Source organism: Mastomys coucha, unplaced genomic scaffold, assembly GCF_008632895.1.
Source record: "Mastomys coucha isolate ucsf_1 unplaced genomic scaffold, UCSF_Mcou_1 pScaffold9, whole genome shotgun sequence".
Classification (NCBI taxonomy): Eukaryota; Metazoa; Chordata; class Mammalia; order Rodentia; family Muridae; genus Mastomys; species Mastomys coucha.
In genome coordinates, this window is record NW_022196915.1 from 25,522,797 (window position 1) to 25,546,977 (window position 24,181).

Consider the following 24,181-nt stretch of genomic DNA (forward strand, 5'->3'; position numbering starts at 1 on the left):
AACTGTCATTCTATACCACTTATAGGAAAACAAGGAAAAAATATTGGACATGGTCAGTAGGAATTCAGGGTTTTGTTGTTCTTGATTTTCTTCTTAGTTTTTGGTTCAAAGTTGGTTAACTACACAAATCAAGCCTGTGGATATGAAGGGCTGACTCCATTGCCTTAGTTAAGACTTTATATTCCCACTGTCTACATGTAATTGTATATCACACTGCAACCCTTTCTTGTCAAATAACTGCCCATCATTTTTATATCTTCAAATCATTCAACAAACTATGTAACCTATGGCATCTCTGGGAATGGTAGCTTTAATAACTGCTCATAGGTACTATAAGTCTCCTTAGACATACAGATTTTTAAGGGATCAGCTTAGGGTCATAAATTATCTAGTTACTCCCACAGATGGTAGCAGAGTCATAATTTGGATCACATGCATATATAACTTGTGTACGTGTTATTTCACTGATTCTCCTTATTGCTGAGGTACAAACATTATAAGGACCTGTGGAATGGGTGTCATCTCCTCAGATGAAATTTACCAAGGTCTTTCTAGTATTTAGATGAATATATATTATATTAGAACAATGGCAATAAATATTAACTTCTGAGGTAATCCAAGACTTGATAACTAGCATTAAAGTTAGGTGTATAAAATTAATGTGGTCAGAAAATAAGACACTTCATGAGTGTTACCTATATTCAGAACTTGAGATGGGGTTTCAAAGATGATCTACAATAAGTCCTATCCTTTTCCTATGTCAGTTCCTTTCTCTCACCCAGTGAGACCTCACACTCTGAGAGCATCACCTTTTCCCCTGTTTCAGGCCCATGTATCATGAATTGTCTTAGCCTTGACTCACAGTTTTCAATATCACTTTTCCTCTACTACATTCTCACAGTCTATTCTTCCTGAGATCAGAGAGGCTCACACAAGCTGTCTTCTTCACTTTGTATATTTAATCACCTCAAGCAGCACTGACTAGATTATAACCACTCCTGATCTGAGAATAATTTGCTCACAATGGAGTCAGAATTTACCTGGAGGTTGGTCAAATGTCAACATTCTGTGATTTTGCCCTGACAATATTAAAGGTGAAATGAAGTTAAATAAACTCTTGTAGTTGATCATATTTTTCAATAAGCAATTAATATTTTGCATATATAATTCAATAAATAAATACTTATAAGGTCCTATGATTAAAAAACAAGGTAACAAGGGTCTATTCTATGAGATTATTTCTTGCTTTTAGAGCATTGGACAGAATATTTACTATCAGAAAGTAAAGTTTCTAGAAATATAACAAATCATAATCTTCCTAAATTTTTTCTACAGAATGACAATCCCTAAATAACAAGACAAGGTCAAGGAACATGATGAAATGGAGGAACAGATTGCTAATTATCGTTTTTATTATCTTAGAAGAAAGAGAGGAAGGTTTGTCTGTAATTGCTTTGGTAGGCAGTCATAGCAAATGAACCTGAGAAATGCAATATTCTTTCTCTAAAATTGTTGTCTGTTTCAATTTCCCCTTTGAAATTATCAACTAAGTTTCTCTTTAACAATTTAGATAAACAAAATCAAACTGAGTTATGGCTCAGCCTTGTGGGAAACTCAAATTTTCCTTCTTTGCCTCAAGTAGTCTGGAGTTTGCCCAAGAAAATAATTATTTTTTCCAGCTGAACTCAACACTCTTTTCTATGTGACTACAGTGCAAGGAACATATTCACACATCATTTCATTTAATCATCACTAGACCAGTCTCATATATTTCTTGTGGCATCTTTGTTTTTCTGGAGAACCACATTGGTCTACTTGTAATGCCTTTGCAAATAGGTTTTTCTCCTGTGTTACTCACCATGTTTACTCTGCTCCTAAGCAATGGAATGCCTTTATAATCGATTCTAGTCAATGACCTAAGTATAATCTAAAGTCTAAAACCTTCCTAAACTGTAGAACATAATGAAATAGGTCACCTCTTCCTGATAACACAATACATCTGTATATTTTGCAACTTAAATCTAAAACACTTTACTAATGAAACTTTTTTCTTTATGTTTCTGTCCACACTGTAAACTGATGCAGTGTCTGGTGAAAACATGGGCTTAGACAATACTTAATGACTATCAAAAGGCAGTTCTCTCAAATACCCTTATCTTTTCTTAATAATATCTTGAACTTGAGAAAGAATTGGAATGAATCTTTTTTTTCCAGGATATATGTTCATCTCAAAGCTCCCATGATATTTTGTGATCAGTCAATTATCAATAGAGATAGCTCTTATTTCTGGCTATAACATCAATAATTTTAAAAAATGAAAGGCAACTTCACAGACAGAAAACTCTATCTACCAATCCCTGAAAGTCAATACAACACCCCTCCTATAAGGACATCTGTTCCTTATGAAGATACTTATTAATGTGTATGAGGCATTTGTTTTGAAAATTTGACCTAAAACAAAACTACTCTAATTGTGCAAACTGCTCCTACCTACAAGTTCATACCACAAGTGCAAGGAAAGTAAATACTTTCTGGGATCTCAATGATACTTCCCTTGCTATGATTATGCCATTTAAAAGAAGGACCAGTTCAATATGAGAAATAATACAAGTGTTTACCACAATCATGAAATTGTTCCCAAAGAAACAACAAAGAAAAAAGAATCTTATAAAAAAATGGTAAACTGTGTGCAAAGTGAATATCTCATGAAACTGAATACTAAAGGTATTTTTCAATATTCAATAGAAAAAATAAATATTTCAATGAAAAATATTAAGAGAAACAGAATAGACATTTTCTTAAATATATCTAAATGAACAATAGGCACATAAAACTATATTCTATACCATTATAGACATGCAAATCAAAACCACAATTAGCATCTCATATCTCATATGATAGGTATATTGAAATGGCATAAGATGGCAAGATTGAATTATCACAATTATTTATGATCAAGATATGACACAATTATTTATGTCAAGATATAGAAGAGTAGTCTAGGTTTCCATGCAGGCTAAAATAGTTGAAGAAACTATGATATCTATCTATCTATCTATCTATCTATCTATCTATCTATCTATCTATTGATCAATATGGATATAGATGATATAGATAGGTATTAATATATAGTAAAATATTATTCATCCTTAACAAAGGAAAGTCATGAGATATCATGCATAATTATAATGTCCATGTCATTTTATTAAGTTAAAAAGCTAGATAAGGGAAGACAAGTGCTCCATGATTTAACGTGCTTGTAAAGTGTAGTAAAGCTCTTTTCGTGAAAGACAATGTGGAAATAGTTGTATGAGTTAGTAAGACTGGAAACATAGTGGGATTTTAGAATTTATTCTGCTCAAGTGTGGGCATCACACCAGCATTGGTTATAATGAAACAATATGCATTCATAAAACCTATTATCTTGACTTTTCCCTATTTGATATAAAGAAAATCACAATAATTTGAAAATAACAGATAATGGCCTTAGAAGAACGAGAATGCCAGGTTTATTTGAAGCTAGTTTATATGGAAAGAGAAGGCTATATTGCAGAAAGGGAAGGTGGCTTCCCCTGAAATAGACTATCATCTCCCACACCAAGCAGCTTGCAGATTACAAAACTGGTTTATGACGTGAATGCTGACCCTATCTCCTTGCCCAGTATTGATAGAAAAGAGTGATCTTGTTTCACCCTTAATTCCTCTCTGTATTCTCTAGTAAGAAATATGTAAGCTTACAGTTGCTGGATTATATCAGTCCCCATAAACTAACATTTTTCTTTACTATTTACATTATTGTATGTTAATCTACCGTATTTGTCTGAGGACATCTTTTCAGATGTTTGGGCCTGTATTCAAAACAGTTCTGAACTTTATAAACTTCAATCATTGTAAACTCCAATATGAAGAGAATAAAATCTTATCATTTGTCTTCCCAGACCTTTTAAATAATACTGCATTCTTTGAGGGAGAAAATCACTGATGAAAACTTTTCTTCTTGCATCTACCCAACAATAGTGTTAAGACATGAGAATGTCATGTTCTCTGTACTGAAACACTTCAAGAGATAAGGGGAACAACTCATCCAGAGGTTAACAATGACAACAGCAGTTTTCACAAAAACTGAGGAGGCTTTATCATCTGGCTCCTCACTTCCTCAAGGCTTCTTCATGGTCCATCCACTCATTATATTTGGAATTTTGTAAATAAGGCTCTTTATAAAGTTGTATAAGGAAGTACTCTCATTAAATTTTGATAAGCTAGTGGGCATGATAAATTTTCTGGGCTCAATCTATTAAAGCAAGAGGAACATGGCAACTGACATTTCTATCTCCTCTCTCAAAGTCTCTCATATGTAGAAACTACTTGTGCAAATAGCAGTGAGGAGACATCAAAGTGGATACGAGACTAAATTAACCCACAGAGTTATCTTTCTGAGATTTAAAATATTGTATTAATTGAGTTCCTTAAAGGAACAGAACTCATAGAATGGGATTCATTAGCATAGCTGTGGTCCAGGTTGTGTAACAACAGATGTCTCAGCAAGGAAACACTAAGAATCTGGTGGTAGTTCCATTCATGATGCTGGATGTTTCAGTAATTCCAAACTGGTACCATAGTTCACACAACTCTAGGAGATCTTCTAGCCATCAGTCTACATTGTACTGAAGGTTCTAATAATTGTTGAAAGAATACCTTAGCAACAGGGTAGATTAACTTGCCAGCAAGAGCAAGGGAAAACAGGCAAGAAGCAAAAGTTTCCTTCATTCATATCCTTTTAAGGAGGCTGCCTATAAAACTTGTGACCCAGATTTGGGGCAGATTGTATTTCTTCAAATAATCTGATTAGGAAAATCTCTCACAGGTGTGCATCTTGAGTTTTAGTTGATTATGTATTTAGTTAAGGTGATAATCAAGATTAGCCATCATAGATAGGAGATTAAATTAAAATTTGTGCTTGTAGTTCCCCAAAGGGCTCAATGTCCTCAGAAATTAAATTCAAGTATTAGTTTTTTTTTCCCCAGCTGAAAATTCTGCTGGCTTGTGCTGACTCTCAAAGAACTAAAGATCACAAGCAGAATGACCTTAGGACTTTAAGTGTCCAAAGTTATGATTCATAAAGAGATATTCTATCTGATATACATTCTGTGGCCACATGTTTAGTTTGTGGGGTTCCAGATGTCTATTATTTTAGACTATACATAAAACAATGCACATGTATTTTGTCTCAGGATATGGCACAGGCAACTTGAAGTTTGGTTTAATAGCACATCACCATGAAGAAAATATTTATGAATAAACTCCTTAATGAAAAAATTCAATTCAATTATTTCCCAGATAGAAGATGAGGATTGGAATAAAGAATTAGCACTTTTGGAGCAATAGATTTAATTACAAAAGAGGTACTCTAACTCTTCCCTTACTATACATATTTATATTAGTTATTAAAGTTATGTTTAAAAATCTAAAATTTCTTCATATATAAAAGAAATATTAGGTATCTTAATACATCATTATTTTTCATGAAAATTCATATACACAACAAAAAACATAGTGGGAGAAATTGTTTTATTGAATGTCCCCAATTTTAGAATCCTATAATAAAACCTTGATAAAGGAAAACTTTATTTGGATTTTCTAATTTATATATATTTACTTATCAATTGTAACAAAGTAAGGTACAAGTTAGAAGAAGTCTAACACACTTTCTATTTATAAATATTAAACATTAGGCGTTTTACCATATCTATACATTAACATGTGGCAATATAGTTAAAATTTTATTCCAAGAACTACACTTGGATCACAGAATGCTAAACTCACAAATGTTCAAACCCTCAACAGTGACATATAGATAATTCATTGAGTTCTTCATTGCACAAAAAGTTCTTATTGTCTGAAACTGAATACAAATCTCAATTTCATTTTTTTTGTATATCTTGAAGTTCATTTTAAAGAAAAAAATGAGAGGTATCTGTGAAATACCAAGGTAAACTTTGATTCATCACATTCAAGAGGCTATGGAGTACTGTGACAAGTTGCTATAGATACCCCACTGAAGCAATTGTCCTTCAAATGCTCATCACATTTACATTTACATTTTGATCATCCTTTTCTTCAGCTTCAATCTACATATCTGCAAACTCAATCATGATCAGGTTTGACAACTGTCAAAACTCAGCCAAGATACTGTCAGTTTATATGGGTTCCAGACCAAATTATTGAAAAGAAATACATTTATATGACCACTATTTATTATCCTACCAAAATCTAGCATGGAATTTAAGTTTACTGTTTTGTAGAGATTTACAATGACAATAGTAATTACATTAATCATTTTGAAAAAATAATCATTGAATATTATTTATTTTCATTTAAGTGGGAAAAGAATTATACTGAAAATTTGGAATATTCTCAGGCAGCTCTGGGTTCATTTTGTTCTGCATGAGCTTAAATCCATTTAGCAGAAAATTAAATTAATGCTTGCCAAGAAATTAAGATAAAGTGTGAGGATCACCATGTAAAGCTATTTGTCATCCTGGAAAGAATGGATGATCCATGTCAACCTTCACATTCAGCATCCTGAGCAGTGGGAAATTATCAACAGTTTCAGGAGTGATGGACAAATGGCGTTTGATACGGATAAATGCCACTCAATTCAAAGGCTGAAAGGACAACTCACTGTGACAGATAAATTCACTGTCCATGAAGATCAAATTACTGAAATACAGTGTTCAAGGCATCCTAGAAGGGCTTAGCCTTTGCTGTAATAACTGGAGATTAATCTCAGTCCAATTAAAATGACATTGGTGAAAATCCTTATGAGCAATTCTCATTCTCCTGAGTACTGCAAAGACATTAGATTCCCTATATTTTTTAAACTAAAACAAAGAGAGAATAGATACACCTTTGATGACATTTAATGACCAGCAGAACATTCTTCCACTTATTTATAAGCCTGTGACATATAAGCAAAAATGGATTCAGTGGCCTGGCTTGAAACTGATCTTTGACGAGCCATTACATACTAATAAAGATCAATACCATTGAACTTCTTGGAGATTTACATGCAGGCTGAAATAGTTGTTCATAAATCTATGACAAATAGATAGAAGATGAGGCTCTAGTTAGATAACGAGAATTTGAAGGGAAATTAATTGCACCCTTAGATACTTTGGAAAATTAACTTAAGTGTCTGCAAAATGGAGAGAAGTAAAGGAGAAAGGTAATATGCTTCCTTTCATTTGCATAATCAGCAAGTATGTTCAGAGAAACTATCAGACACATTTCTAGGTACTTGAACTATGCAAGTAGGAAAAGAACAAAATATATGCTCTGTGTTCCTTGCCTTTTAACAGAGAAAATGAGAAAATAAAGCATCATGTGTAACAAGGAATTCTCTAATCCATTGGCAGAGTTACCTTTCAAAAATGATTCATTTGATGTTATTATTGATATGTCTGTGTTTGTTTGGGCAATGAAGATTGCCTATAAATGTGTGCAAGTACACATACCTGGGAATTACAAGATGCAGAAAACAGCATCAAGTCCCTTAAAGCTGGAGTGGCAGTCATATATAGGGTGGTTGGTTTGCTGTAGGACTACTGCCTGGCAGCTGAACTTTGATCCTCATGACAGTATAGCAAGTCTGCCTCACCACTGAGCCTTCTCTCCAACCCAGCAGATACATACCTTAAGACAAACATCTTCTATTCAAAGGATTGGAATAAAAAAAAGCTGCACCAGGACTTAGTGCAGCAGGAAGCTTACAGTGCCAAGCAGACAGGATACTGGGAGCATACATGATGAACAATGCCAAGATGAGGAAGGAGTTAGTAAAATTATTATCTCAGAAAAGAGTTACATAATTCGAGGAAACTTCTTGAGCCAAGGTTATAAATACAGTAGGCTGGATGAAATGAGCTTACTCTCTTATAGACTATCAGGAGGGCCCGATGCCTGGGTTTTCTATCCAAAGTGGGTCCACAACCTACCTAGGTTCTGATCTCCTCGACTTCCAGCCTCAGCTTAGTTTGCACACTCTGGAGTTGTAGCCACTGACAGGCATAGAGCAGGTTGCTTCTGCCATCCTGGTATTGACATCACAGTTGAACTTGTGGTGATGCTAGGGTTATAACCCAGGGCCTCCTTCATGTTAAGCAGATGTTGTACTTAGTGAAGGAGAAGCTCTGCTACCAGGAGCATTTTTTCACCTCAGGCATTTCAACTGTAAATAGCATTTACTCTCCTGATTTTTCATTAGCTGTGTGAGATTACTGAGGTATTTTAAACAGAAGCTTAGAGCAGAGCCCTGATATGAGGAAATAATAGCAATGTTTCTTGACAGTTGAGAGATGTGCACACTAAGGACCTAGACCAGAAGATAACCATTTAAATCCTCTTTAAAAAATGTCATAGATAAAGATAAGACTAATGTCATAGAATCTTTAATCAGATGTTTTTAAATGTTTAAGTTGGTATCAAATGAAGCCTTTCATACCACAATAAATAAATATAAACTATTGCACAAATCATTCATTCCTGAAGTTTTTCACAGATTTATTACTAAGAAACATACAGCTGCTTTTTTCCATCCATCCATAGAATGTACCATCCCCACATCCTTTCTGAGGGACAGGTCTATATTAAACTATATAAATAATCTTTAATAAGTCATGCAACAGAGAGTATATTTATTTACCATTAAAAAACAGTGTTCACTTTGTATTTGTTTTAATTCAAGGCAAGAAACAAAAACAGAAACAGTTGTGTGTGAGCTGTAAAATTAAAATAATTTTTCTGAACACATTTCAATATAATAAAAGTTAGCTCTTTGTATTTGTGTAAATTTTCGTTGGACTTTGAGAGAAGTCATGCTGAGCTCTATCATATGATTGTTGTGGCTTTCAGATAGTTCTGTGTCCTCTATAGTTCTCAATATATGCTATCAGGAAGACAGCCACAGACCATCTATATACATGTACATGTATATTCATGAATATATATATGTGTATATAGATGCATATACATATATATGTTTAGGTTTATGTATAACGTGTCAGGATCATATAAAATATCAAAGAGCTGGGTGACATTATCCTTACACACTGTGACTTGGGGTCAACTGACTAGGATCTCTTTTTTTGTTCTACTATCAAGGGACCAATCTCATGAAACTAACAATCAAATCAAAATATAAGTTTATAGCCATGCTTTCCACTCTCCCTACACAATTTTAACTGAATTTACAAACTTTCAAATGACTCTCTTCTTATCTTCAAGAGTCTTGGATTAGATTTGGTGCATATAGACTATAATCATTACAGTGTTAGTGTCACACATGAAATCTGGATGATTATCTGTTTAATGGATATCATATCCGTGTCATGGCCATTATTACTTTGAGCTTACAGAGGCTGTAATCAACATATGGACCACAACTCACAACACATTGAAATTTCACTGTCAGACTAATATATTGGACTTTGTTTTTTTTTCCATGTGTAAGAGGTTTAATTGAGAGGGATTGAGGGGGTAGTAGGGGAAAGAGAGGAGGGAGAGAGATGGAGGAATGTTCCCCGTTATATATATGGGTTCTGACTTAGTGGCCACAGGTAAAAGTGGGAGGTGAGCCCAATGGATTCTGGGAATATGGTGGCTGTTGCCCTGGCAACAGGTCTGTGAGACCCGTCCATGCAACACCACAGGCTTTGGAGGCCCTGATGCTAACATACCTCCCTTTTTGATATTATAAAGATGAGGAAAGAGAAAGGGAAGGGGAAGCTGATGGTGAAAAGCGAACCAGGGCTTCGTGTCTCTTAAGCTACTTCCTGCTGTCTAGGGGCATTGTCAATGAGGGATAGCTGGCTTTCACCATCTGGATCCACTTGGTAAATGTTCACATCCATGTTATTTCCTTTATCAGCTTCTCAGGTAGATCCCCAAGTCTGGGACGACTAGAACCCCTCTGTTGCTAAACACCATTCTTCCATTGTCATCCAATTTTCGGACTCTACCAGGTATATAACCCAAGCTCAATACCCTCTCTCTCTACAGCCTACTCCTGAGGACTTAAACTTCTTAAAATCTATCACCACTTCTTGCAAAATCTGTCAGAAGTCTGACCCCAACTTAAGGTATCGTAGCATCCCTTTTCCTACCCATTAGGCTAGAGATTTCCTTCCTGGAGCTGACTGGCAACTTGACTTTACCCACATGCCCACTGTTAGGCATGCTAAGTACCTCCTGGTCTTGGTGGACACCTTCTCAGGGTGGGTAGAGGCAGTTTCCAAAACTAACAAGAGGGCTCAGACAGTCTCTAATCTCCTCCTCCAAGAAATCATTCCCCAGTTTGGTGTCCCAACCTCTCTCCAATCAGACAATGGTCCTGAATTTACTTCCCAAGTCTCTCAAATCCGATCTAAGGCCCTAGACATCCCCTGGCATTTTCACATTCCTTACCACCCTCAATCGTCTGGTAAGGTAGAAAGAACTAATCACTCTTTTAAAACCGCTCTTGTTAAGCTGTCACAAGAACTTCACCTTGATTGGGTTAAACTCCTACCTCCGGCTCTTTTTAAGTTATGAGCTCTCCCCAAGAGACCTCTCCTCATCTCTCCCTTTGAAGTCATATATGGACGTCCATTCCTAACTCCTGGTCTTTCACCTAAATGCTCTCCCTTCCCAGACCATCTACTTACCCCATTACTTTGCCACCTCTGTTCTCTCCTTCCATATTGGACTTTGAAATCCATCCTACAAGGATGTCAAAAGGTTTTCATAGGGCAGGATAAGTCATGGCTATATAGTTGACCAGTTTCTTATTTTTTTATATTTATTTGTACATTTATTTATTTAATGTGTGTATTTGTGTATGTGCGCATAAATGTTCATGCACATATGTTTGTTTGCATATATGCTTAGTGTTTGTAGAGGTAAGGAAAACTTGTGGAAGTTTGCTCCTTTTCCACCATCTTGCTTGCATTGATGGAACTAAGGTCAACAGGCCTGCAGCAAAGTGTGATTACCTATTAGGTCATCTCAACCCTGCATTTTCTCTTCTTTTATGCTGGAGCAGAAACAATTAAAGAGAAATATTGTTTGTTTTTGTTTTGTTAGACTGTGCATAGTAAGGGTAGTTGTAGTCATTTCTAAATACTCAAGGCTAGATGTGAAGCCAAAAAAGAAATTTAGATGAAGAGTCAAATAAGCAATGAATACTTGATATGTTTAAACCAGAGAGGGGAGTCAGCGATAACTGGTAACATACATTATTCGCTCTCTTCTGGACCACAGTGCTCACGTTTGACAACATGATAGGCTTGTAGTATCTGAATCATGCCTGTGAATGCTGCATCAGATCATTAGGATAGAAAGTTATTGAACATCTTTGACTCCACATCTGTTCATGTCTAATGAGAAAGTAGTGCCACTTAATTTTATATCATAGCATAAAATAAAACAATGAATGGGAAGTATGTACTAGACTAAAATATTCCACTCAAAATAAACATGAATCAGCTGTGGATGACTTTGAGTCTACCCACACATTTCCTAGAGCATTTAACTTGAAACATATTAATAAATTTTCAGGATGATAACATACTTGGCTTTTGTATTGACTTACATTTGCTAACTTGTTTTTGTCTAGATAAGGTTTTATACAAGTGGAATTAAAGATACTTGTATTATTTCTGTTATTGTTATGAAGTTCTTCAAAACACATACAGGAGGTAACACACAGCATAAACTCAGTCCTCTTAAAGTCTTTCACAAACAGTTCATTATTGCCAATTACAAGGTACTGAAGATCTCTAGAAACTTTTCATTTTGTACAACTGAAATTCCATATATTGATTTCTCTTTTCTCCAGCCCAAGGCAACCAGAATTCTCTTTCCACTTCTCTGAGTTTGCTTACTTTAAAGACCTAACATAAGATAAATAATGTGTTGTTTTTCACTTAGTACATCCTCATGTTTCATTTATAATACATTTGATTAATTTTCATACACTTTGATGGCTGAATAATATCTCATGTGTGTGTGTGTGTGTATGTATACATATATATATGTGTATGGTAACATATATTATTCGCTCTCTTCTGGACCACAGTGCTCATGTTTGACCACATGATAGGCTTGTAGTATCTGAATCATGCCTGTGAATGCTGCATCTGATCATTAGGATAGAAAGTTATTGAACATCTTTGACTCCACATCTGTTCATCTCTAATTAGAAAATAGTGCCACTTAATTTTATATCATAGCATAAAATAAAACAGTGAATTGAAAGTATGTACTAGACTAGTATGTGTATATATGTATACACACACACACTACTGTTCACTCACCTACCAGTGGAGAGAATTCACTTTTACCTCTTGGTTATAAGAATCAATATAATATAATGACCAATGCAATGAAGATAGAGTGCAAACTCCCTCTTTTAAAAGAGATCTGAGTGCTTGATGATTTGACTGTCATGCTATTTTTCACAAAGGCTGTGACATTTTGTATCCTTCCATTAAGTACACTACAATCCTATTCCTCCACATCTTAGACAATAGATATTTTTCTGTTTTGCCTTTCTAACTCTCTTTTTGCCATTTCTATTGATTTGCTTGTTTTCTGGTGACCATCCTAACTGATGTGAGGTAACTGTACTTCATAATCATTTCTATCTCCCTAACATTTAGTGAGGTCACACATCACTGCACACCTGTTGACCATTTTCATGTGTTCTTTAAAGAAATGTCTACTAGCTCTTCTTCAGTTTAAATTGGGTTGTTTGACTTCTCATTTAATTTTTACACTGAGTTGTGGATGTCCCTTCCATGCTTTAGACATTAACCCCTTATCAGCTATATATAGATTATATGCAATTTGTGACTCCATATGTGAGCTTTTCGTTTCACTAATTATTTCTGTTGCTTTAAGGATGTTCTTTAAATTAATGTCATCTCACTCGTCTTCTGGTTGCAGCTACTTCAGATATCTTACAAATGAAGGAACTGGGATTTGAGTTTTTCTTAGTGAAACTGTGTTTGTTTTGCAAACTCAAAGCTCTCAGTTCATTCCACAGCACTGGAAACAAAAGGTACATTAAAAATGCAAATTATAACTGTCATTTTAATTCTATAAACTGATTTGCAAAGTAAAGAGAAAAGCACATGACAAACCAAAGAAACCAGTGTTGACTCAGGACAGGGAAATTTCCTGTCATGCCCTTTGGGAGTTACAGAATATTCCTTACATTCCTTGTGAGAATTTAGGATAATTTTAAAGAAAAACTGCATATCTCAATTTCTGATTAAATTACCCTTCAAGAATCTACCCATTTGCATTTGTGCTTACATACTAAATGGTCTAATATCTTAAATTAGTTAAATTAATATTCAAAGATGAAGCTCTCTTGATACATGATGCTAAAAGCTATTGACATCTTCTTTCTTGAATTATTCAAACATACATCATTATCAATTTGGATGAGGGTGTCTTATAAATTATGAACAAGCAATTCATTTAAGAATATACTCTTTTCCCAATTTTCCTAAAAATGCCCACTTTGAATCCCATTGGTGTATTTTAGGGCTCACAAGTGTATTTGGATGAAGCAGGTTCCTGTGCCTCACTGTATATATAAAATTTTCTGTGTTCTTGTACTGAGGTCACATTGGAAAAATACACAGCACTGTTAAAATCATTTAACTGTAGTGATTACATGCAAGATGCACTGTGAACGCTGACATGGAGATGTTATCATCCTTACATGCCTATCCTATGATATCATTCTGATTGTATAAGCAGCTAAGCAGATATCATTCCTCAACTTTAGGTGACTAAACATTAAGCAAAAAGCAATTGAAAGCATTCTTGGAAAACTGTCATAACTATTATGCTTGGATATTAGATATAAAAACCAGTATAAGTCACAGTTCCCTATCTGGGGATCCCAAATCTGGATGCAAATGCAAGCCATTCTGTCAGCCAGTGGTACCTGCTACTGACACTGTAATCCTGTCAGGAAAACAGCTCTCTCTCTCATGGCAAGCTCTTCATATTAAACTCTGAGGTTCAGTAAAGATACTCCATAAGAAAACCACTGTTAAGTATTATAGTGTCTAAAACTGAGCAGGGGCCTCTGTGATCAGAAGCAAAAAAATTGGACGTAACACAGGGTATTATTTTAAGAGAAAAGTAAGCATCAATTTACTAATGAAAATAATATTTAATAGCTACAATTCAAAATATCGATTAAAACAAAAGTAAGATACTAATTGTCACTGTGTTCTAGAAACTCAGCAGATTTCTGTTTTCCTTGTTCAGAATACAACAAATAAAATAAGAAACTGATTGGTGCTTGGTGTTAGAAAGCTTCCCTCCTTTTATTGAAAGTAGGTTTTTTTCCCCCTCTCATATAATATTTACTGATTTCTGATTCCTCCTCTCTACTCCTCCCAGTTCGTCCCCACCTCTATTCCCATCCGGGTTCATCACCTTTCTCTTTCTCATTAGAAAACAAACAGGTTTCTAAGGGATACAAATAAAATAAAATAAAATAATATAAAATAATATAAAATAAAATCTCACAAAATGGAACAGAACAAAGCAAACAGTAGGAAAAGAGTCCAAGATAAAACACAAAACTTACATTTAAGCACAGAGACTCATTCACCCACCCGAGAATCCACAAAACCACCAACCTAGAAGCCATAATAAATATACACAAAAGAGTTGTAGAGTAACAAGAGAGAACAAATTGTACATATTATACATATGTATTATTAAATTAAAAATAAAAAATAAGATTTTTTTTAAAAAAGTAAAGCCCTGACATGCCCTATGAGATAAAGAAAGGACTGATTTCCTTTTCTGTTGGTCATCTACTGTTGGCTATGCAGCCTATCCTTAAGAGTAGTTTGTTCCTCCAGTGAGATTCCTTTGAAGAAAACATTTTCATGTTCAGGTGTTTGTCAGTTAGAGGTAACTTTCAAGTTCGGGATGCAGACATGAGTCTGTTCATCTTTAGGATACCATCTGGGACACATGTATGCAGGCCCTGTGCATGCTGCCTCAATCTCTGTGAGCTCTTCTGTGTGCTGATGCCGGTGATTGAGGAGGCATTGCTTTCTTGGGGTCCTCCCTCTCCTCTGTATTTTATGCTTTTTATGCCTCCTAGTCTGTGGGGTTCCCTAAACCCTGAGGAGGGGGACTTGATGGAGACATCCCATTTTTGGCTCAGTGTTCTGAGATCTCTGTCTCTGTCTCTGTCGCTCTCTCTCTCTCTCTTTCTCTCTCTCTCTCTCTGTCTGTCTCTCTCTCTGTGTGTGTATGTATTTTCTGGCTAAGGGTCTCTGTATGTGTTCCCATCTCTTCAGGAGGAAGCTTCTCTGATGATGTGCTGAGCAGGTCACTGATCGGCTTCCCTGCCTGGAGTCTCAGCAAATTTCTTTATATATCTTTATTTATCTTATTTCTTTATTTATCTTTATTTATCTTATTTCTTTATATATCTTATTCAAACTTCCAAGCAAAACGTATGCTAAAATTGTAATGATCTAAACTGTACAAATAATAAAATTATAGATCAAATGGTTTAAACCATTTTACCAAGATACAAGGTTAGAAGGTCTGAATTCTGAATTATCTTAGATTAACTAAAATTCAACTCTCCCACTGTGGTCCATAGGTTTCTTTCACAAATATAAAATAAATAATAGACACATGGAATATAACTAAGCATCCAAACTCTCACTCCAGATAGGAATGTGACCCTGCTTCATACTGCATTGCTTACATTGTAAACAAAATATGCCCTTATAAATGTCCTGTATGTATGTTCACCAATGTGAATACACATTTTAATGTTTTTAAATTGTCAAGCACGGGTGATTAAAAGTCTAAACTAAAATTACATTTCAGATGGTACCTATGAGCAGCAATTTAAAATCTAATGCATATATTATTTAATTTCCTAGAAGTCTTTATAGAGGAAGTTTTGCGCCTGTTTCTAGGCTAGTGAGCACTGGTTGTACCTCACTATAATAAGGCTTGCAAGTGCACAGCACAACACAACCATATCCAGCAGGATGCTTAAGGGCTGAAGACACCAAGAGTCACCTGCTATGACTGAGAAGTCAGTGTTGTCTCTCTTTCCATATATTGAGACTCCAGGAAATCTCCACTAGCAAGGAAGAGGGAGCCCCTTTTTAAAGGGCAAACATGGCACGTTGCTGCTATTTCTCTGCATCCTTACAGTATTCAATGTGTTTTGTTTGGCAGTAGGTAGCTTCCTAAGGCAAAATGAAAACCTCATTGTGGTAAGTTGTATTTGTTTGATGAGCAATGATAACGAACATTTTTTTTTTCATTTACTTTTTGATCAATTTTTGTCATCTTTTGAAAAATATAAGTTCAGGCCTTCTGCTTACTTTTAATTAATACTTGTAGTAGTAGTAGTAGTAGTAGTAGTAGTAGTAGTAGTAGTAGTAGTAGTAGAATTTCACTATACATTTCAGTTGAGTGGTGTATGTAGCATTAACTCTTAAATAGATGAACAGTTTGCAAACATTTTCTATCATTGAAAAGTTGTCTCTTCACTCTATATTATTCCATTTATTATAGAAACCTCTTAGTTTGTGAAAGATCTCACTTATTAATCCAGGGAGCTGTTTAGAGGGAAAGACCGCTGCCACCAAGCCTGATGACCAGAGATGGTCTAGTGTTTTGTAAATATTTTACCTTACATATGGCCTAAACTGTCTCAGCCCTCCCTTCCATTACACCTGCTATAGCTTTAGGGGCTACTATTCTCTCCTTCTATGAGAGCAGCTTTCTGAGAACAACTTCCTGTCGTTTTGTTTCTCCCATTCAATCTGTTTCCACAAGTTACAGATTATCTTTATTTTAATAAATGACTTTATTTGGACATACACATTTCATTTTTCTTAATTCACTTACTTAGTAACATATACTTTGTTTATTTCTGCATATTGGCTATTGTGGTCAACACTGTAAGGACCATGAAGAGACAAGCATTTCTTTGATATCAGTGTCCCTTTACTTTACATATGACAAGAAGAGATATGGTGGCTCATATGGTTGATTTTAGCTTATTTTATTTTTGGAGGAATATTTATTGTTTGCCAGAGTGACTTTGATAACATATTTATTTACATATTTCTTTGGGGAGTGAACACTTTCATTTTTATTCCAAAACAGAAAAAAAATCCCATTTAGAATTTTTTAAAAATAGTACTTTATAAGCTTTTACTTTTACATAAAAACTGAAGAGAAGCTACAATCTGCATATGAGTTTTCAACTGCCCCCCTGTCCAGGCACCAACACAGTTTGATCTGTTTTAAGTAAACATGCAAAGTTATTCAAGTTACTCTGTGCACTGACTAAGGATATAACACTATCCTTAGTCAGTGTTAAAGTTTGCATTATGGTTCAACCAATTGCATTGTACTTTATATTAATGAGAATAATTACATCACCTACCTATAATCATAGCACCACACAGATGCTCAATATCTGGGATGTATTTACTCAGAGTTTTATCAATATTAAATTAATCACTCATTAATCATTTAGTACTTCATTCTGTCCAATCTGCCTTTTAATTTAATTTTTAAATTTTTTATAATTTTAAAAATAATTCTCCACATTAAGAGCACAAAATTCACTAATTCTAGTATTACCTGCCTATTTGCTACAGCCATGTTACCCTTACAGTAATTTATGAGGTAGCAAGGGTTCTCAGTATAGGGTCAAGTTAACTTGTTCTGAATACAAAGGTTCATGAGATTAAAATGAGCACTAAGCTGTTTGTGGAGTTTGGACTCATGTCACTGGACATTTAAAAAACCACAAGAAATTGTCTCCCACTGCTGGAGAGATCTCAGCCTGTGTACCATGTTTGAAGCCAGCTCTGTAAGAGCCTCCAGTCAGTGCATCTCCCTGATGTGTCTTTACATTTTAAAGCCCAATTCTGCACCTTGGTGTCTTCTAAATAACAGATTGATTTTAGGTTGTATATGAAGTCTAGGACACCAATAGACTTTCCTTCCATGTCTAAAGGTTTGTGGACAGAGACTTAAAATTCAGGTATTTATTTGAATTGAATTTATTTGTTAAATTATGTAGGAAAATTATTATATAAGTCTAGCCCTTAGGAACTGTACAAACTGATGTTGTTGAGGGCTCTGTGCAATGATTTCTTCTTTCTCAAAGGTTTTCTTACCGGTTTTTGTTTGTTTATTTTTGTTTTGTTTGTTCGTTTTTACATTGTTGTTTTGTTTTTGTTGCTTATTTTTTAGATGTTGGTATCAAACCTACAACTTCACACAAATTGGACAATGAACTGATTTTGTAAAACACCTTTTATTATTTACAGGTATCTCATTATCAACATTTCCATAATCTCAAAATGATAGCACTTTAGAAACTTTAGAAAAGTTAACAGCAGCAACAACGAAATTAATGCCTAACAAAGTGAAACTAACCCCATATATTCAAGTTAAGGTCAATATGAGTAATCCAGTCTCCTAATTTGCATTGCTGTATCATGAACTTGTTTAAGCATTAATAAACAGGAAAAAGGACAGGCACACTATTCATTCTGTATCTAGGATATATGGAAATTTCCAGCTAATACTGGAAATTCAGAGCTGTTCATAAGATCAGTAGTGTTATCAGACTCTTTAGAAAATAACATCTGTGACCCAGGATAGCAGAGCCAGGGAGCATCAACATACATCCCTGCTGAATATGCTTATTGATTAAAGGAACCATGTTTACATGAAAGTGTGACCTTTGAACTCAAAGTCTTTTGCATTGGTATTTTCTCAAACATTCTGCAGTCACTTCCTCTGAATTGAAACACACCCTCCTGGAGAGAGAATGAGGGCTCCAAGTTTTAAGAATCATACATAACTGAGGAAGCTCAAGATCTTTAGCTCATGGGTCCTTCCCAATGTATGACCCACTGCTGAGGATCTGAAAGCCTCTCTTAAAGTAACTCCTCTTCTGTACTCCCATAAGTATCTGACCAGTTTCCCTAAAACCAGCCCTGGTAGGGATCTATGCTTTAGCCTGTTGTTGTTGCCCTGTCTGGGTGAACAGACCTTTATTCACATCTCCCTAGGAGAACTCTTAAAATAACAAGACTGTTGTACAGTTCAACCTACAGATTCTTTGTCCACGAAGCACATTGGAGTTTTCTACAAACAGCCTCAGGATTTTTCCTTTTTATATATTTGATTTTAAAATGGAGAACAAAGCGCTAGATACAGGCCTTAATCCAAGATATAATTCTGAGCATAATGCTGGGTTTCCAGCCTAGGGCTGAGCTTTATAATTTGAAAACTACTTTGAACTGCAGAGTAACATTTATGAGGAGATTTATTAAACTTAAGGTTACTTTTAAAATTCTCATAAGGAGATTTCTGGCCCCATCCTGCTCAGGAAAGGATTACCAGTGTTAATAGGCAAAATGATTATAATTACTTCAATTAAGTAACCACTTGACCCTTACTTTACGTTCCTGTGAATATTGAACAATATTTGAAATTAGACTTTGTAGGAGTGAAAATTGAAGACATTGGGATTGTATAGATCATCCAGAAAAGGTGAAAGAGAGACAAAAAATGTAGAACTTGGCACAGAAATTGGGAAGATACTCAGAATTGAAGCATTTTAGGAGCTTATGGTACAACCTGAGAAAACGTCTTTAAATTTAGAAATTGATAGCTTCAGAAATCAAACTAGAAAACAGTAACAACAACAACCAAAACCCACTGATGTAAGAGGTTTGAGGACCTACTTCCATTAAATACACTAGAGAATCCTTTAAAAAACAATCATAATTATGGTGTTTATCAAACAGGTAACAGAAGGTGTAGGGTGTGGGGGCATCAGGAGCTTCCGGGAAATGCTTCATAGTAAGGAGAGCAAAGCTTACATGGCAATTTCTTAGGAGGGAGGAAGATGAGTTAATCACTCGATTGGTGTCTTAGTTGACTTTCTATTGCTGGGATTAAATACCCTAACTGAAAGTAACATGGGGAAGAAGAGGATTATTTGGCTTAAAATCCCAATTTACAGTCTATCACAGGGAAGATAGGCCAATTTGCTACTCCACACAGAATTAAGTCTGATCAAGAAGTTCACTTCATAGCCAAGATGCACTGCAAGAACCAGGAAGGATGCTGCTTGCTGTTAAGCTCACTTATACTCATCTACATTTCTTATACAGTTTAGGACTATCTGTCTAGGGAATTGTGCTGCCTAGAGTAGGCTAATATCTCCTCCATCAGCTACTTAAAACTGTCCCTCAAAAAATATCCACACACTAATCAGACCTAGAAAATATTTTCAGTTAAATTAGTTTTTTCTAGTTAATTCTCGGTCGTATCATATTGACAGTAAAAGCTATTTAGGATATGTAGCAAAGGGTACCACATCAGATTGGAGCTACTGCTAAAGATTCAAGTATGCCTCTTCCCTTTGCCCTGCTTGATTTTTTTTCATTGGGCTAGATATTCTTGTGGGCAGATAAAATTGCTTAATTCCATGTTAGCAGTACATGTATTATTCCATTGGCTCCAGGCTTCACCAGGTAGTTACATGTCACCTGCCAGCCTATGTGTACAACTAGGAAATGTTCTCTGTCCCCATACATACGTATTCAAAACTAATGGGTTTACTTCAGGTTTCCCTATTCTATTGTCTCAAGAGACAGCATATTCTATGCCACGGCTACATGAAAAATTGGAAGACGTGGGTCAGAGCTAAGTAAAGGTGTGAGGAGTTTAAAAGAAACAAAAAAATGTGAAAAGAGGCCAGCATGTATTATAAGTGATTGAAAAATATTATAAGCCATTGTGAATGGTAACATATATGCACAGAAATTTAAGTTAAAGAAAAATGCAATATATGATATATTGCAATATATAATAATATAATGATCTCTATAATACTACTGTAATATAGTTTACATCACATAAACATTCTATCAAACGTGTTTAGGAGTATAGTTCTTAGCAGAAAGATTAGTATAACACATAACTTCCAAAATAAAAATAAATAAATAAAATAAATACACCATGTGCTCATGAACATTCATTTCATAGGCAATATATTATTCCTTTCCAAATTCTAACCTATATTTTATCTCTACATACTTGCTTATTTTTAAATATTCATAAAAATCATGATAAATCATGATGTAATATAATAATACATTTAGCTTCTTTCACTTATTAAAACAGTTTAATTGTAGAAAGATTAGGCATTTTTCTTGGGGTAGAATAGAATTAGAAATATCACCATGATGATTGCATTTAATTCCAAACTCATAAACTTCTTAAGTGCTGGAACAAATATGAAAATCAAGTTGGTTTAGCTTTTTTTCCTACTCCATTATATTACCTTATATTAATTCCAAAGCCTCACTTCTCTAAAAATGCCATCTATCTCAGAATATTAAGTGGATGGTAGGTACCCTTCAACTGTATGCCATGAGCTGAGCTGCTATTCATTGTCTTGCAACAACAAAGGAAAGAAACAGAGAACTGAACTGCACTTTCAAAATAGGCAAGATAATTGAAAAAGCAGATACAAAGTTGAAAGTAATAACAAAAGGAGCCTGTCTGCATGTTGAAATGTAATCCACCTTGCCTGATCAATTATTCTTGAAATAAAAGAACACTAAAAGTGATTAGATGGCTCTTTTCTATTGTGTTTAATTATTTCCAAGTTTACTCTGGTATGATACATAAAGTTTCATATGACAACGAGATGATTCTCAAAGACTTCAAGCCTGTGTTAGGACAGATCAAGTCAGAACTTACCTCAAAATGGATGGAGGCTACCCTGGAGTCTTTAAACAACTCAATCTAATCCACTTAACAGATTTAACTGTCTTTGGAAGGACAGAGATTACTGACTGATTAGAGTTTACATTATGACTTTGACACTTATATGAAATCTTTAAAATGTATGTTTTAAATTCCAGCATTTCATTGTCAATATCAGAACATGAATTTCAGTAACTTCACACTAGTTCTTTTCTTCCAGTCCCTTACTTCATTGAATTCTTGGCCTCACTGCAGTTTCTGTTGCTACACAGTCACTGTAAGCCTCATTAGGCTTTGGGCTCTTTGAGCTCCTTCATAGAGCATTCTAATTGATCAGATTTTGTTTAAGCATTTGGTGGATACACACTTCATTTCTGAACCCACATCTCAGCTTAGGTCTTGTCCTCCATTGCTTTCAGTCCCCTCTAAGTTGACTCTCTGCCTCTCATCAACTTCTTGAATTTTTATGCCAACCTGTATTCCTTAAGGCAATTTCTAGTCTAGTCTCTTACCTGCTCAAACCCATGAAGATTCTTCAGTGTCCTGTACATGAAGGTTATTTCTTGCAAACAAAGTCTAAGGATGCTACACTTTGAATTCAAATGGGAAAGCTATCTAATGAAAATGGCCACGAGTGTTTGACTCAGACCTATGAGTTTGTTCAGCAGCTGCCTTAACATATATCAAGCACATTACTGCAGTATTATATGATTGGGTTTCTAAAGAATATCCACACATTTTCACCTGTGGGAAGTTTCAATTTATATTCTCACCAACAGTACTGATATGAAATTGGCAAATTCCCAAAGCATTCAAACTGTCAATCTTGCACCAAAAATATAGAATGTGCAAAAACTAAAAATTTCTCAGCAACAAAAAGCTTCATGAAATCTTCTGTTTCCTGTGATTTTCTCTTGGTTTCTGTCTTTATTTTCCCTTCATTTTTCATAGCAACCACAGTGGTCTTTGTACTTTTTATTTACCTGGCTCAAATGATGGCTGCTATCTTAGGATTTTCTTTTTGGATAGGTATTCCTTATTGCTGATTCAATCTCACATCCCTATAAGTGTTTTGTATATTTTCATTCAGTCTTAGTAGATTGTATATTCTGGGAACTTGACATTTTTGAATATACTATCCACGTTGTTAATTTTCCCCACAATACTGTCATACAACCAACCCTATTTCAAGAAGCCAGATGGTGATGTTATCCTTTTAAGTCCGAATATAGTTGTCTGAGTCTTATGATTCCTAATTAATCTACATAGGCGTTTACCAATTTGATTGATCTGCTCAAAGATCTAACTGCTGATTTTACATTCATTTTTTTCTGCCCTCTGTTTGGTGTAAGTCTGCTGATATTTTCATTATTTCCCTCCTTCTATGACTCTTTCTTTACTTGTTTGTAGGCTCTTACAGCATGGAGTTATATATCTTCTTCAGACCTTGGGGGATATTTGTTTATTTTCTTGCATTTTTGTGTATCATCCATGGCTGGCCATCCCAGTTGCCCATGGGAAACCATCTGACAACCTTAGAGGTCAACATGTTTCCCCACTTCAGAGCATATTTCCTTCCTGTTTCCTTTTCTTTCCTCTGACTTTGAGTGTAGGACATCTGTCTCAATGGGGATAAGTTCTGTAAATTAATCCAATTTGGAGTTCACTGGACTTCATACACTTGTATATCCATTTTGGGAACTTTTAGTCAGCATTAATTACTTTCAAGAAATGGTCTGAAAGCTCCCTGCTATATATATAGGTCTAATTAATGAAAGTCCATAAGCCTCTTAGGTTCTATTCACTCTTATTCATTCAATTTTCATTTTTATATAAAATGGAAATCTAAGGTGACCTGTCCTCACAGGTTATCCCTCTGTACTCTACTTCTGAATGCATCCACAGATTGTTCAACTCAGAACTGGTGAGCCTCATAATTCCATACTTTTTCTCACTATTTTTTTTTCTTAAAAGACATCCTCAGTTTGTTCATACATAAGCTTCTTTTTAACTTCTGCTTCTCATAATAATTAGTGCCATGAACTCTTCAAAGGAAACCAGAAGCTCCTTTCTCCATCAAGGAAAATAGAGTGCAATGCCTCCAAATAAGGGTGTGCTTGTAACTTGATAAATTGAATGGTCTACACAACAATTCTATGTACACAGGCACCACACAATGTTATACTGTGAACAACATCACCATTTTCCTGGCTGTACAATCATTGCATTGACTCCGAATGTGTGTCAACAGTTGGGTGTGTTCATAAAATGCCCACAGTGATTTTTGTTGAAATTGCTATATTGTTATGTTAGTAAGCTG

General features: G+C 35.0%; 1 protein-coding gene across 10 annotated transcripts in view; it reads right to left on the reverse strand.

Annotated features, from left to right (window-relative positions):
* Nrg3 (neuregulin 3) overlaps nucleotides 1-24,181 on the reverse strand; it is a 1,082,533-nt gene that overhangs the window by 501,558 nt on the left and 556,794 nt on the right. The window lies entirely within an intron of this gene.